Source organism: Onychostruthus taczanowskii, unplaced genomic scaffold (assembly GCF_017590055.1).
Source record: "Onychostruthus taczanowskii isolate IOZ18803 unplaced genomic scaffold, ASM1759005v1 scaffold38, whole genome shotgun sequence".
In the NCBI taxonomy this organism is placed as follows: Eukaryota; Metazoa; Chordata; class Aves; order Passeriformes; family Passeridae; genus Onychostruthus; species Onychostruthus taczanowskii.
The window spans coordinates 3,041,930-3,056,491 of NW_024501237.1; positions in this window are offsets into that span (position 1 = coordinate 3,041,930).

Genomic DNA, 14,562 nt, shown 5'->3' on the forward strand with positions numbered 1-14,562 from the left:
AACAATAAATCTTGTTTTTACTGTGGGGAGCCAAATCCTTCACACCTCAGCCAAGACAATTAAAAATGCAGGTTAGCAGGAGGCTAAGGTCCACCCTGATGAACACAAATCAACAGACCTGTTGCGAACATTGATTTCCTACTTAGGAATTTAAAAAAAAAATTGAAAAATAGTTGTGAATGTTAGGTATAAATATTGCATGATTTTGGTAGTAAATAGAAGAGGAATGTATAGTTAATAGGTGTATGCTGAACACATTAAATGAGGTCAGCAGAATGACTTTGATTTGGCCCGAGAAGCTGGAGTCGAATCGGTGACCCACCTGAGGACAGCAGTAATGCATCACCTTCGCGTGACGGCGGACACTGAGGGTGGTGATGTCTAGCTGAAAGTCTGTGGTACTACAGAAATACAAATCTGCTGTTGTCCTCTATAGAGTCTCCTCTAAATCATACAGGGCCTAATTAAAGGTTTTAGAGACTTACTAAAGACTTAAATTTGGGATCAAATGTGGCCTACTATCAACAGAAGATGGTAACCAGAAACCGCTTGTGCAAGTTCCAGAAAACTGCCCACAATCTCGACAATTTGCTGGTTGTTCAGTGATTAATCTCTAGGCATCTACTGTGTTGGATTTATTTCCTACTTCCAGGTCCACTTTTGCTGAATTCTTGACACTGAAGCACCACTTAACAAGGAATATTCCCTAAGTTCTGATTTATGCATAGGATGTGTGAGATGGGGACACAGTCAGAAAGCAAGAGAGATGTCATCCTGCTGGAAGCAATGCAGCTACAAACCCCTATTCTTAGCACTGCAAAGGCTTCCAGGTGGATTGTCCTGCACTCTGTATGTACAGACATGCTGTCACAACCGTGACAGTGCTGTTCAGACAGAATGTCTTTGTTTTTGCAGACTGTTCAGTGCTGAAGTGGCTGGTGTGGCGAAGGAGGAGGTGCCAGTGGAACACAGGAGCTTGTACATCAAGTACAATCCAAGAGCTCCCTAATTCAGAGGGTGATTGCACAGGAATTTAGAGATAAATGCAAAACTCTGCACCCCATATTTTTTTCCCCTTCTTTGTGGATATGGAGGGGCAATTGAAAGGCAGTAAAGAGAAAGAAAGATGCGAATTTTTATTAAAGCCAGAGTGTCTGAGGTGATACAGTATTGGGAAATTTCTGTGTGCTGAGTACTGTGGTCTGGTAAAACAAGCCCTTTAAATGCTTCTTGGAAGATAGCTCCAGCCTAGGTGCCTACAGGATTGGTCCAGGAAAACAAGACCCAGGTGATGGCTGAGTAATTGCCCAGGATGCAGAGAGGAATCAGGTAAAAAATGGACTGTGTCTCTTTGTCCAGTGGCTTTGAAGTGACACCAAGGAAGTGAATGTTGGGAAGCTTTCTTCCTGCTTTGGGAATGTGTGTTGTGCTTGATGACACAGCAAAACTTTCTTCTTCTTGATGGGATGTGTCTGGCTCTGACAAGTTCCATCTTCAAAATAGACTGGTCCTGCTAATTGTTTTGGCTCCAGAAAAGGAAGAACATCTTGAAAATCTCCTCTGAAACTTGATGGCACTCTTGGCAATGACTATTTCTACTCTTATAAAATTTCCTCTTGGGCAGTCGTAAATATCTTTACTATCTTTCCCCACTGGGTCCTAATAGCCATTGCTAAAGTCTTCCTGGTCTTCTTTTCACCTACTAACTCAGTGATTTCTAAGGTTTTCTGTGGACCACTAACGACTTAGACCAAGTATCTGCACAACATAGCAGAAAATACTAGGAGAACAAAAGCAGTCACAGAGTAAACCTTCAAATATGGATAGCTGTGATCCCAATCCAGGAACTGTGTATTTGGATAAATCCCAAAGCCTTGAGCTTTTCATATGTACATATATTTTAGGAAGGATTGACCTACTCTATTGAAAGAATGTGAGCTTATTATCAGGCCAAGAATCACCTAAAAACCCAACAAGAGAAGCAAAACCAAATAAATCACAACACCAGAACCTGCATCTATCTTTAAATGCTTTCTCACATGCAATTCAAGTGTTTGATGTTAACACTGAATGCCATTACTTGGCACATAAAACTTGTTAAATGTGTGAATTACTTGTTTTTTAAACTGATGTAGTGGAAGGAAAAGCTGGTCTCATTCTCAGATGAGAGGATGAGACAATTCAACCTCACAATTCAACCTCAGTGAGAATTGTGCTTTCAGAATAACCGTGAAGGATGGCAATGTTTCAAGCTTTAAGGACTTCTTTAGAGGAGGAGTAGATAAATACACAGTGATACATAAATAGATAGTACTCCATTTCTATCTGAAAAGATAAGTGAGATTTCCTGAGACATGTATAGCAAGACATTTTATTTTGTCCTATTTGACTCTAGTAACTACATCATTTCTTGCTTGTGACCATCTATTCTTACTCAGAAGCTAAGGTTATCTGCAGCAGCCACAGTAACATAAATTATGTTACCAGTGAGGTAGTTCCTCTGAATGCTGATACAAAGAAGAAAAAGCCCTCACAGCCTGCAATTCATATTAGGGAGTAATTTTTGGTAGCAAGGGTCTTGCCCATGGGCTCTGAGCCTCTCCCTCCAAGGCTTCAATCAGTGCTTACACACCTGTTCTTGGAGTGTTTTGTTGGTCCTTTAGATCAGTGCTGTTTAAATATAGAATATTAAGTTTATCTGGAGCTACTGCAGTCTATAAATATTCAAGTGTCTGCTGCCAGTTTTGTGGATGTGAGACTCCTGTTGCACTAATGGAAATTATAAATTCAATCACAAATGAGGAGGACTTTTGAGAGACACTTAAGTGCACTGAAGTATTAGACATCTAACAAGTAAAAAATCTTAATAAGAAGGAAAATAACTGTGGCTTTTCAGTTAAACTTCACAGCTAGTTCTACAAATATTCTTTCTCTGCACCAGAATCTCAGTAATGCTGAGAGTTCTCAAAGAAAAAAGGAAAAACATTCCATTGTATATGTTCTGTGAAATGTGATTATTTAGCATCATGTACATGCCACTGTGTGTTCAGAGAAAGGGATGTTGCTCACATGGTTCCTTCAATCTCTCTGGAAAGCCAGGCAGTTCTCCTCTGTGTCCTTCTTCTTGGAAAAGAAAAATGGGGTGGAGCCTAGTGTAAGAGTTTGCCATGTAAGGACTGATCCATGCCTCAGCATTCTCTACTGGGAAATCCAATGCCTTTTCAATCTCTCTTACCCAGATTTAATTGTGTGGCAACTTTATTCTTAACATCGTTATGTCTCCTTGTGCCTTCCAGTGATTAGGAGAGGTGGGATTCAGCCATATTCCTGCCTTATCACCTGTGCCAAGAGGTTTTCAGCATCAGTGCAAATGCTTTTGTAGAGGGATTTCATTCTGCTAGCTATCAAGTGTTGCAGTAGGTGCTTCAAATGCAGCGTTGCATAATAGTGTGACTTGTTCAGAAAGCAGATGGTAATGCAGGTTTTAAATCTGGGTGCCAGTGTCAGTGAAGGATAACAACAATTTCCACACTCTGTAGCTTCCTGAGGCTACAACACAGGTTCCATTTAGCACAGCACAGCTCATGTGCCAGTAAAGTTTAGAGCTGTTAATTACAAACTTATTGAAGGTTTCTATGAGTGCATGTGAGCACATCTGATAAAGGCTACATCTAATCCTGACTTGATGGGTGCTGATCACAGACACTTCACGATTGCCATGCTGGCATAGGAGTTTAGGAAGCACAATGCTGTTTAGAAATAATTCCAGTATATCCTGAGCAGCATTAGGGATCTGCTGGGCAACCAGAGAAGGATTATTGTTTGTATATATTGAAGATTCTCCAGGTTAATCTGTGGGATATTTTAATGGGAGACAGGAACTGGGAAAATTCTGTTTTCTGAATACATGTAACCCCTTTGTTATTAAAAAAGTGAACAGTAACTTCGATTATTCTCAAATCCAGAAAGTGTTTCCCTCACATGACTTGTATCAGAGTGTAGTGGGCAACAGTCATCACATTTATCAAATTCATTGGAAATCATCAAGTGCCTTTTAGCCTTTGTCATTCAAAAAGCATGCCACATTGTCAAGTCATGAGTTAAGTTTGGAATTACTAGAGCCAACATTCCAAGTGAGCTTTTTCATTGACCACCTCTTTTTATGTCCCTGTTAACTTTGCATCTTTCCTGTTGTTTCAACACTTGGCAATCTGATAGGCTTTTCCTATGCAAAAAAAAAAATTACTGGATTGTAACAATATCAAGACATCCCTCTTTGCAGGTTCTTCAACTTCATTTTGCAGGAAGTTTTCCATTAAGTCATGTTACAGCTCCTATAACCAAAAGCATGTTGAGAGCTCTGTACTGGTGCCAACAGTTTTCATAAGGTGTTAATACCCGAAAGAGGAGTTCAGTACAAAATGCCATTTAGAACACCTTCCCCGAGCTGCTGAAAAAACCTTTATAGGGAAGGTGTTTACTCTCAGCTCAGAGATTCACCCACTGGACTATGAGGAGAAAATACTGCTTTTTGTTTGCTTGTTTGTTCAGAAGAAAGGAAATTGTGTTTGCTGTTACAACTTCTAGCAATGGCTGCTATGTGAACTAAAATTTGAAGTTTCTCAAATGGAAATGAGAATTGCAATCCCAAACGGAGCCCCTGCGGCTAAATCTTTTTGATGTGTTCATTAATTAATTACCCATAGCTGAAGGAGATTAGAGCAGAGTTCAAAGCTGAGAAATATGCAAAGGAAAATACTGTATTAGACAAGAAAATTAACTGTAAAAAGTCTGGTTGAGTTTATTAGGGTCTTGCTCTTAGGAAGGTTTCACCAGCCATTCTAATGACGATCTAGTTCCACTAGAAACCCAGCTCTAGAAAGTGTTGGGGTCTCAGATGGTTGTGTATTGTGCCTTTCAAAATATGTGCTGCCACAGCTAATTTAGTACTTCTGGAATTTATTTGTATGATTAAAAGTATGACTGGCTAATCATACTTTTGGGGTTGGGATGGGCTGAAGAAGCCCTGGAGCTTGTCCTTTCTTCTGGAGTTTCTGGATGTGTAAAGCTGTTGTGGTGCATCTAACCTAAGCCTTAAGATAATAATGAAATATTGCTTAAATTAAATTTTCTTTGTAACCCATAAAACCAGGCATAGACCCCAAGCTTCTAAAATACATTTACAAGTTAAGATATTAATCTTTTCATCTGTAATTTCTGGTAACTTCTGGTAACTGTAATTTCTGCAGGTGAAGCAGAACTATACAAAGGAAAGATGGATTACAGTAAAAACCCTACAACTCAGTGTTTTATTACATCATTTTGCCAAACAAAAGAAAAATTAAGCAAAGAAAACTAGCAGTGAAGCTGCAGACAATGAAGTGGTTTGCAAAGATGCATAATGGTTTTACTGAATAATCACATTGGGTTGAAACCAGCCAGCCAAACAATGAACTTAAAATCAGATTTCCTCACTGTGGGATGGGCAGTGAGTTCATTAAGCTGTATGAGTCATTAAAGACAGTTTTACAGTGCAAAGGATACAAATCCCACATACTCCAGCCTCTCTTCTAAATAAAGGGCATTGGCCTATGCTTGCACTTACTGAGTTCACTTGAAATATTTGAACTTCAGCTGTGGAATTTCCCAGCCTCCTCTTCCCCAATTCAAGGAGGGGTTGGAGTAGTACAACAGGTGAGTGTAATTTCTCTGATGCAGACTTTTCTCCCTTCCTTGTCTCCTGTGACATTGTGTTTCCTCAATTTCTATAATTAATTAAGCAGTGAAAGCAGGAGTATGTTGGCTTGAAATGCAGTGCAAGAAAACATCTTACTTCCTTATCAGTGTGTTTCCTGCAAGATTAAAAATGCTGTGACTCGTGAAGCTTCCAAAGAAGAATCCCATAAGGTAGGATTAAACAGGAAGATGTTCTAGGGTGTTCCCTGCTATAATGAAAAACTGTAGCAAATACTTGACTAGAATTCTAAGACCACTGGAATTAGAATTTAGGGTGTTAGGGTTTTTTTAAAGGAGAGTTAATTTCTCACTTAGTGAAGGCTTCATCAGCTAGAAGAGACTAATGCGTGCTAAATAGTTTGGGAAAGAAGATTGTGAAAGAAGATCGTGTCAGCCAGGATTGAGAGGTGGAAAGCTGTAGTCTGACCAACAATTCCTTCCCTCCTGCTTGTGGAAAGGTAAATATAGGCTGGAGACAGTTGTGGAATGGAATACGTCCCTGGGTCTTGGAGGGGAAGAGCAGATGAATGTTCCAGTCGCATGCCAGACATGGGGCACTTGTAAAGGTGCTTGGTGCTTCAAGGGACACTGGAGGAGAGAATTATGGTTGGTCCTTAAAAGCTTTGACAGTACAGTTTGAAAAATAGCCTGGAAGTGGGGCACAAGGATAGAGAAATAGTACTGAGAACCACATCTCCAATGAGGTAATACTACCTGCCACCAGGGAGTAAATTGAAAAGCCAGCTCAGGTAGAAGAAATCTACGCCAGGGCCACGGGTGAGCTGCTTTATCCTTGCAGATAATGGAGTGTGGCTGTCAAAAAGCTGAACCAACTGCCTGGGATCTGAATAAAGTTTTAAAGTGTATTTATATATATGTGTGTGTGTGTGTGTATACACACACACATATATACACATGGCTTATATAGCTTCTTAAATAAATGTCTTGCTGAAGTAACCGAGATGTATTTCAAGGAACCGAGATTTAAACTGTGCATGTATGTCTAAGAGCCGTGTGTTACTTCTTTATCACTTCTGTGCTAACAGAGGAAAGATTTCTCAATTATCTATTTTTTCCTAGCCTTTAACAAAGAATGTCTAAAGAATGGAAGTGTAGCTTTTTTTCTCCTTTGATTATTTGCTATGGAATTCTATTTTGCAGTAGTTGCAAGCGCATCTTAATTTCGGATTTGTAGGGGAAAACAATAGAAAGGACTAGTTTCTAGCTCATAATATGCTGCTTACTGACAACATACTAATGATTCTGCAAGCAAATCAATTTCCCCTACCTGTTCTATTTTTGAGTGTATGTGTGTCCATTCAGCAGCTGGAATTTATGGCTGAATATGGCAGCAGTACATAGAATATTTTCAGGTTAAGAAAGTTATGTTTATTGTCTCTTTTGATGGAAATAAAATGAAAAACTTTGACCAAGCTCCATCTTATAAGCTGTGCTATGATACAGCTAACTCAGAAGGGGTCAGAGCTATCTCTTGAAACTATCTAAATATTTAAAAAAACCAAATAAGTCTTTAGTTTATCTAGGACATGTTTTCATTCCAGAGTGTAGAAACCACTAACTCAGGGCTACTACAGCATCCCTAAAGTGCCACAGGATGGCAGCCTTTCAGAGTCGTGCATTGGTATCCCGTGGAAAATCCTCTAATTCATTTTCTGCCTGAAAATTGATGAGCGTTCTGGTGTACTTCTTTGTTACAGAAACCACTGTCCAGCTGCATCATATTGTGTTTTGTCTGGATGGTCACAGAGCTTAAAAGGTTGTTCTCTGAGGTGCAGTCTGCATTTTAGCCTGAAGCTGAGATTAAAAAACAAGGGCAATCAAATATGGGTGTGCAATTCTACTTCTGGGTTTTCTTCTTTAACCTACACTGTGCTTAACAGAGTCTGGAGGGTTAATCTCTTTTTCCTCTTGCATGTGATCAGTTGCTTTGCTTTGTCACTCATATCCTTCAAATAATTCCAATGACATTTTGTTTAAGGTGAGATTGCAACCAAAATAAAGTACTTTGAATAAGGACAGCCGTTATTGTGGGTGGTGTACAAAAAGCAGTTATTACTGTTGGTTGTTGCAAAAGAGATTCCGACACATGTGCAGGTCTCTAAGACTACCACAGACAGTGAAGGAATTGTGTTCAGATGGAGCTGACTGTGTCCATAAACTCTGCAGGACTGTGACCTCAAAATTTTTACAACTTTAATACCCATATAAAGAATGAATCAGTTCCATACGAGTTTGCAACTGTGTTCACAGGACAAAAATTGCAAACTTTTTAAAAATCTTGATCTGAGATTCCTTAGTACATGATTGTGATGTCAGACAACAGCTTTGAGGTTACATTGGAGTTGATGATTGCATCAATTGTGAAAACTCAGTCCTTATGAAATGAAAACAATAGATACTTCCACATAAATCAACAGAAGTTCCAACTGAATTCTCTTCTGAAGCAGCTGCCTGGGTCACATCAAAAACTGTGTGACCAGCAGATTGAGGGAGGTAATTCTGCTCCCCTACCCTACTCTTGTGAGACCTGGAGTGCTGCATTCAGCATGTCTAGATTGGATATTAGGAATAAATGTGTTAGGAGGGTGGTGAGGAACTGGCACAGGTTGCCCAGAGAAGCTGTGGATTCCCCATCCTTGGAAATGTTCAAGAACAGGTTGAATGGGGCACTGGGCAACCTGTTCTAGTGTCCCTGCCTATGGAACTGGATGATCTTTAAGGTCCCTTCCAACCAAAACCATTTTCTGATTTTATATTGGACTCAAGCCTCATTTCAGGGCATCATTCCCAAAGTCATCTTATACATGTTTTGTCTACTGAATACACAGCAGTCATAAAGACAAACCCAGATTTTCCCCCCCTGTTAAAGGGCATGACAGAATATTGCCAGCTGCTTACATTTGTTCTAGCAGGGCATCATCCTGTTGAGTAAAGCTTCCTTCAGAGGCCCATCTTGAGCACCTCAACATGAGTGTGCAGGGCAGAGTAATGGATCTGTGTGTATTCAGCAGGAACTTGCTGCCCACAGCCAACCCTTCTGTGGTGGAACCTGCTTGCCATGGATTCTAAAATAAGGCAATTATTTATGTTAATGAGGATCAAAGGAGAATTGGGGCCAAATGCACAACTGTAATATATAAAGTTTTCTTGAGCTTCATGGGATTATTTTGACTGAGCTACACTAACCACAATTCATGAGCCAATGTCTCGGATTGCTTTGGTTCACCAAAGGGTGCAGATCATACTTACAGCAAGCACACTCTACAAGCATAGACTTGCAGTCATAAAATCAGTGTCTAGGTTCACAAACAACCAATGCTTTATTAAAATAAGGACATCAAAAATTAAACAATCTCAGAATTTTTCCCATTATTAACATTTTCTGTGAAGAAACTCTCTCAAAAAGAGATGACTGCTTTTATTCTTTGCCAATTCAGTTATGCTAATTTTAGATGTAATTTCTTACTGTTATTACTGCTATCTGTGTTAGGATGTGTTTCTTTCTGTACATTCCTTTGGGATTTGCTTTCAAGAGGTCTGCAGTTTGAAGAGAAAATGCAGTAAAACATTCATAGGCTGCAATGGAAGTGGGGCAGCACACTTGCAGTTCTTGCTTCAGTTTTGAGGAGAGATGGTGACCAAAGCTGGGCAGATGGTGCTCCTAGACTAAGAAAACTCTAAGAAATCTCATTATTTAACCAAAATAGGGTGAAGCTTGTGCTGCAGCACAGTTCTGTGACCCTACAGTTTCTACCACACAGAAAAACAGGACCTTTCAGAAGTGTGAGGTAGCTGCTCTGCCTTCTCCATCCTGGTGATTTTCCAGATCCTCAGCTCACCTACCACCCACGTGGGAAGGTGGTTCACAAATTATGTTGCACCTCAATTACCAACAAACCACAAGCCTTTCTCAGCTTCCAAGGCTTTCTGAATGCACTCATGGGTCAGCTGGGAGTAACTGCAAAGGCAGGATCTTCTGCCTTTAACGTTCTGCTTTCCTAAGGAAAAGGGGCTTTCTCAGATGAGGAATATTCTGAAGGGTGGATATTTCTGGCCCAAACTTCCCCAGGCTGCTGCCACATAAATCCATGTGCTGCATTCCCTAGAAGCACTGATTGTGTGGTAGGAATAGGATCATTTTTAACACAACTGAATTTGTTCTTTCCAAGCAGCTTAGACACACTTTGAATGACTAGTTCAGCCCTTTGCTTACACAATCAAGAGAAGGAAAAAATGAGTCATCTCATTTTGAGAGCTTCTTCACAGAAAGAAAAATTCTGTCCTAATGGTAGTGTATATATTATCCTCTGTGGACAGGCAATAAAAATAGGAGTGATAGAAGGATTCAGTGGATGGGATTGTTTCATAATGTGAGGGAGCTTGAAGAGAGCATATGAGAAAAGCCAGAAAGGTGCTGTCAGAATCATTGTTTTTCTTTTCCTGTTTCTAAAGAATTTCATGTAATGATGGGTGACACAGTCTGTCCTATAAAATAATACCAAGTTAGTCTATCCTGCAAGTTAAAATCAAGTTGGTTTCCCCACTCCCCACAGTGAGTGATTATATAATACCTTCATACAGTACTCCCCAGTCTCCTAAGAAATGTAAAGTGTGTATCTGATTACTTTGAGAGATATCCTGGTGTGTGTATTGTGAGGAACCTAAAAAAAGTAGAGATTGAGTGCTCCAAGGGGTCAGATAAACAAGTATTGATACTCATCTAATTTAGGTTTAAATAAAAAGGTAATCACAAATTTCTCATTTATTTTGAGAAAATAGTTTATATAAGTAAATTGATAAATAACTCTCTATTTCTTTATTAGTGGATTTTTTGTTTTTGTTTTAGAGCATTCTCTTAAAATCTTAAATTCATCACAGGGCAGTAGTTCCCAGTTTCCCTTTTGAGAGCTTGGAATTCCAAGGAGATGCCACTCTCTGATTTAGGATTGAGTTGTAGGTATTAGCCTGCTGTAATTCATAAGTAACCTGTATATATAAGGATACCTGTTAGGCAGAAACTGGAGAACCTGACTTATTTCTTGCCACTGTGTGGAGAAAAAAAGGAACCACAAATGCAGCCTTTTAGTTCTGAAGATATTATCCACAGCATTACAAGTGTATTGTGCATGGACTATAATTAGCCTATTAAAAATAATTTTGAAGGACAAATAGAAATCAATGAATTTAAGTGAAGTTTAAATTAATCTTTGCACAAGAACATCACCTTAAAAAACTCTTAATAGTTATGCAGATATTTTGCCTTTTCTGAGTTGAGTTTTAGTCAGAAGCATAAACAAATGAGTACCAACTCTGTTCTTGGGCAAGCCTTTATGTGACTAGTAGCTGTACTGCCATTCAGTTCCAAGCAGTAGAACTAGAAGAGACTGTGTGAGTTGTTTTTTTTCCCCAGATTAAGGAAAAAACCTCACCCTGCTTCCATTCACAGTGGAGAATTTATCTACATCTGTCACTGTCGACTAATACACTCCCAATTCTTTCTTAACATTAGCTTCACTAGAGGCATTTCCAGTGTCAAATATACAGCTGTAGCCAATTCTAGAAAAGCAATTGGTATAGACTATCATTCTCTCTGAGCTTAATTTGCACCTTAATTAACTGTGTGTCTGTCCATAGCTCAGTGTAGTCCTGCTCTTTGACAGAGCGTGAAGTGCTAAGGTGTTAGAAATAAATAATGCCAGCTAATACTTATGAGACTCCAAAAATATTTTAAAATCACCAGTTGTAATGAGCACTATGTTTTCTAGAACTTGGACAGTGTTATAATTTCTGCATCTTGAAGAAGGCAGCAAATCAAGGTACATTTTCCGTCCTTACTTTCTTCACTTCACTTATTTTCTTCATTTCCTTCTTCTCAGCTTTTGTAGGTGCTTTTTCTAGTAGCTCACCATAGCAGGCAAAAGTTCTGTGTACACCCTGTATGATCATATATTACCTAGTTATGCTGATTTTTGAGTCCAAAAATGCCTTACTGGCTTCATGCTCTGTGAGTAGAAAGCAGAAATTTTAAGGTTACTTATTTAGTTTGGTATCATTGTTTTTTGGATTTAAGTTCCAGGTGAAAGCCAAAACACCAAGCCGGCTGCCAATTGCCACCCCAGGTGTTTCTGTGCAGGCACAGCGTGGTGAAGACAGACAAGACACTTGCTTTAGAATAATAAATTCCCGATGGAGCTGAAGTTGGCTGCGCAGCTGCTTCCCTCTGCTGCTCCCTACGGTGAGCAAACATTGTGGACTACCCAGGTGCCTTGTGCTCGGCCATGCACTACATTTGTATGCTTTGCAGGCTGAAGTTTCTTTGGGAATGCCGGATGCACAAACACAGCGCATTCCCGGTTTTCCACGGAGGGAGGGAAGCGGCCCTTCATGGACCTCCAGCTCCGGCCTGCCCTCACGCCGCCGCTGCCGAACGTGGCCCGGCCGTCGCTATTTTGGAATGAAAAAGGGGCTGAAAAGGGTTTAATTCCCAACACGTCTGTCAGGAGCACAGGTGTGAGGAGTGTGGCAGGGAAGTTCTGCGGGTTTTTTTTTCTTTTTATTTTCTTTTGGTTTTTTTTTTTCCTTGATAAACGCCCTTCCCAGAGGGCCCCCTCCGTACAGAAGGCGCTCATGTTATTTGGGCTTTCAGCAAGTCGCAGGTGCTGCCTCAGTTATAATAAACACACTTTTAAAAAAAAATTTTTTTAACCTTTAGGTTCTCCACAACAAGGAGTTTGTGATGCTGTAAAAACGTGTGTGTGTGTGTCTCAACACACAGGTAAGACCAGGGCATCCCACAGCTGAGTTCATTGGGAATCTGAGGAGAACATTATCCCTCTTGCCTGCCATGAGGTCAGATACTCCTGAGAGTTTTCTCTAATTTTCCTTTTTCTTTCTCTCATTTTCCTCTCCTCACAAATGAGTTTTCTCTCATTTTCCTTCTTCTTTTTGTGGTTGAGAAAACATTTGCATTCAGGAGAAGCTCTCAGCGAGTCCTGGACATAGAAGAGATTTGCATTGGGTTTTTTGCTATGACTTTTACGAAAAAAATCCTCATCAAAACAAAACCCTGACTTTCTTAAGGTGCTGACCACATGGTGAATAATGACTGTGGTTTTGCTAAGTTTTATAATAGAATTAGTTGTTAAATTTGTTAATAATTTTATCTGGTGGCATTCTCTGAGATAGTCTTTGTTTTTGTACTCTCAGTCTATATGTATTCCACAACCAAGTCACATTCCTGATTATATGAAAGATAAATTATTTATATATTGGTTTTGGAGGTTTTTTAGGTATGAGTCTATCTTCCTTTACAAAACTGTTTTGTTTTCTGCTTTGTGGAATTTTTTTGTTTATTGCTGCCATAGTCCTATTGCACTCCAATTCCACTACTGTTGGTTTCATATGGAGAAGGAAGTTTAATCTTTTTTGAGTATTATTTCAATTGTATGAGTCTTGGACTTGGTAGGATTATCTTGTGAAAAATTTCTATTTTGTATTAGTAAGACTTATGTCTTGCTTAATCTTAGTAAGACTTACTTGCTTAATCTTCCCTCAAAAAAAATTTCTTATACCTTGCATTTTCATTCTAAATGATCCTAAAAATAATTTGTTTTACTAAAATAACAAAATGTGTTTTGAGAAACTTGACACCAAAACCCACTAAAAGCATGAATCTGATAGCCCATAGCATTTCGTTTTTTTCATTGTACCCTATTCATACATATGAAAATTCTTTTTCCTTAAACATTTCAAAATTATTAGAGGGACTTCTCATGGTAACATCTATCATTTTTAAAATAATTATTTCTATTCTTACTTGTTGAAGATAATATAAATAATAGTTTAAGTGGAAACCCAACTAAACCCCCCAGATTCAGAATTATAAGTTTTTAGTATATTTATTTCAGGAGGTTTAGTTAAGCTGTGTCATTCAGGGGTGGATTCAGGTGCCAGAGATGGATGGGATTTCCTATTCAAACCTTTAAAGGACTGCCTGCTCTTACTGACAGGCAGATGGTCACAAAACAGTATTTTCTGTAAAACGTTTCTCCCTGTGTGCAGTGGTTTTTTAATGCAATTTTTGTCTTATTTTGGAGGCAGTGCAGCAGTTAATTTAGTCAGGCCCCAACAACAGTGTTTTGTTATGCCAATGTAAATCTGCAACATCGACATGCAATAGCATTAGTCTTATTCTGAGATGCGTTTATTTTTAATCCCTGCTATTATCCCTGAATTTTCAGGTTTCCAGCCTGCTTATCAGTTTTCTTAGACTGATCTTGGGAGTCTCCAGGTTTTGAAAGAAGTCTGTCACATAATCTGCCTTTTTTATCCTGCTTAGTTAGCGATTTAAATGCAGAAAAAGAACTGCTTACACTGAACCACCACAAATACAATAAATAATAAAAAAACCACCCCACAGATAATCATGTACTGGTAAAATTCACCAAGAATCTTGCATCCTGCTATTTGGGTAGGTTTGTAACTACAGCTCTCTTTTTGATTGTTATTATTCCCAGGATAAAGTTGGAGCAAAGAGATTTTTCTTTCAACAATGTGTACTTGCCTTGTATGTGCCTTAGTAAATGAGTGTGAACGCTCACCATCACATCAGCAGTTACTTGTATGCACAAAAAGTGCCTTCTGTGGTGTCTGTAACACCAAACACTGTGTCCTTGAGGCTGACCTCTTGAAGTAGGCTGGTTATGAACGTGGGGTTGGATACAGCAAGGGTGAATCAATTAGGGCTTCCCATGTCTAATCCTACAGATAAATAGTAGGGCTGAATGCAGCAGCTCCCATGTCATC